The sequence below is a fragment of the Chrysochloris asiatica genome, unplaced genomic scaffold (genome assembly GCF_000296735.1).
Source record: "Chrysochloris asiatica unplaced genomic scaffold, ChrAsi1.0 scaffold00001, whole genome shotgun sequence".
Lineage (NCBI taxonomy): Eukaryota > Metazoa > Chordata > Mammalia > Afrosoricida > Chrysochloridae > Chrysochloris > Chrysochloris asiatica.
In genome coordinates, this window is record NW_006408519.1 from 20951026 (window position 1) to 20954051 (window position 3026).

A 3026-nucleotide genomic window follows, 5' to 3' on the forward strand; every position below is an offset into this window, starting at 1 on the left:
GAGATGGGGATAAGACTCTTGTGGTTCAGTAGAGAATAATTGCTATCAGGACTGACTGTGAGAGTTGAAAATGTAAAGGTAGACATTTTGTAACAAATGGAGAGGAGTGGTTGATCTTGAAGTGCAGGAGCAGAGGACCTAGGGACCATCAATGGAGAAGAGCAAAGTGTGGGACCCTATCCAGAGAAGCAGTGACACGAGAGATGGAGGCAGAGACGATGATGTGGAGAGATGGAGTGGCTGGGGACTCTGAACTTATGGAAGGAGAGGAGCTATGTGCTGATGGCTGGGGGACAGGCTTGCAGGGTGTACCCTTTGGTTGTTTGAAGATGCCTGGAGGGGATTGTAATCATTGCAATGGAACGAAATACAATAGGATATATACAATGGTTATATGTCCCTGAGTGCTCCAGTGTACATCCAAAGTAAAAAACAAAAAAACAGAGGGACTGGAAGCAAATGCTGTTGAATGATGATGCATGGATGGAGGGGATTGTAATCATTGTAATAAAACAAAATACAATAGGATGGATGCAAATTAAAAAAAAAAAAAGAGTATTGAAAGGTCTATCATAAAGTACAATGCTGTCTGTGATAGAGTAATATCCCTATGCCTACAAAGAAGCCCAGGTAATGCCATTATTAGTCAAATTTACACACCAGCCACTAAAGCTAATGATGAAGAAACTGAAGAATTCTATCAACTTCTTTAGACTGAAATTGGTCAAGCATGCAACCAAGATGCATTGATAATTACTGGTGATTGGTATGGGGAACTTGGAAACAAACAGAAAGGATCTACAGTTGGAAAATATGGCCTTGGCAATAAAAACGATGCTGGAGATTGCATGATAGGATTTTTCAAGACTTATAATTTATTCATTATAAATTTCTTTTTTCAACAACATAAATGGTGGACCTCACCAGATGGAATATACAAAAAATCAAATTGATTACATCTGTGGGAAAAGACTGTGGAGAAACTCAATAGCATCAGCCAAAACATGTCTACAGGCTGCCTGGGAAACAAACCATCAATTGCTTATATGCAAGTTTAGGCTGCAGCTGAAAAATACTGAAACAAGCTCATGAGAATCAAAATATGGCCTTGAGTATAGCCCACCTGAATTTAGAGACCATCTCATGAACAGATGCATTGTTCTAATGACTGAAGACCAGAAGAGTTGTGGGATGACATCAAGAATATCATAAATGAAGAAAACAAAAAGGTCACTAAAAAGACAGGAGAAAAAGAAAAAAGAACAAAATGGATATCGGCAGAGACTCTGCAACAGGTTCTTGAAGATAAAGAAGCTAAAGTAAATGCAAGAAATAATGAAGTAAAAGAACTGAGCAGAAAATATCAAAGCGCAGTTTAAGAAGGCAAAGTAAAGCATTATAATGAAATATGCAAATACCTGGAGCTAAAAAACCAAAAGGGAAAAACTCTTGGCATTTCTCAAGCTGAAAGAGCTGAAGAAAAAAATTCAAGCATCGACTTGTAATACTAAACAATTCTATGGGCAAAAATATTGAATGACACAGGAGGCATCAAAAGAAGATGGAAGGAATACACAGAATCACTATACCACAAAGAATTTGGTTGGTGTTCAACCATTTCAAGAGGCAGCATATAATCAAGAACCAATAATATATAAACTCCTGGGGCAAGATTTCGGAATAGTCAGATGCACTGAACAGACCCTCTGCAACAAAGACATGGGAACTAAGTGGAAAAGACCAGATGATGATCCTTGAATCCTGAACTTCATAAAATAGGACAAAGAAGAAAATTTGAGTGTTGGCTGGAAGAGGAAGCTGAGCAGTGGCAGTCAGAAAGAAGAAAAACAGGCAGACTGTTCAGGATTTCAGGCTGGCATGGAGTGGTGCAGCCATCTTGAGTGGCTGTTATTCCAGCAGCCTGCTGATGATACAGGACATGACTGGAGGTTGACAGTAAGGGAGTGCAGTTATCCCTTGTTCCAATGCCCTCCTGGCAGTGTGGGAATTGTCCAGTCCCTGCCCTTACCAACCTAGAGGCCAGTGGCACCCCCTCCAATACAGCTCCTGCTCTGCCTGGGGTCAGGTCCCAGGCATACTGTCTCTGCTTCTGGAGGTGAGTGAGCCTACCCTGAACTACTACACCATACAGTGAACAGAGAACTAACTGTGTTCACACTTCCCATCCTACCACATCCACCAGGAAACAGGCGATGAGTTCCTAAGAATATACCAATATATAATTATATATAAATACAAATATGATAAGACAATGTCTTGAAGAAACCAGACAATTTCAGCTTACATGAAGACAAAAGACAGAGTGCCTCAAACAAAAGACCAAAATACAGAGTCAGAATATTTAATAGTAGAAATTATATCAGAAGTAGTTGATAAGGAATTATAAAGGTTGTTATTTAAATAACTTCAGTGACTTGAGAGAAACATTGACAGAAACAAGAAAACAAAAACAACCTTAGAAGAATTCAGGAAAACACTACAAGAATGATGTGACAAAATAAATGAAAATTTGGAAACCAAACAAAAACATCAATTAGAAAGGCAGAAGATTATTAGTAAGACTTCAGCAATAGATAGCACAAGGGTGATTCCGAAATTATCTACACTCTGGTTATATTAAAATGCCCGTCCACACCCATAGCTGATGACAACATTGAGCGTGCACCTGAGATGATTGTGTCTAGTAAATAAGTGAAAGTGGTTGTGGCAAATCAGCCTTGGCTCTGCCTATGAAATTATCCACAACAGACTTGGTTTCAAAAAGTCTGTGCAAGATGGGTACCTAAATAACTCATGGAAGAGAATGAACAGAAGCATTTGGACATCTCATCTAAAAACAAGATTTGGACTGATATTCGAAGGAAGGTAACAGTTTCTTTTAAAAAACTGTTACTGGTGACAAGACATGGATTCATCACTATGAGCCTGAGAGTAAACGGCAAAGTATGGAATGGAAACATTGCAGAACAAGAAAAAGTTCAAAAGTCAACCATCAACTGAAAAAT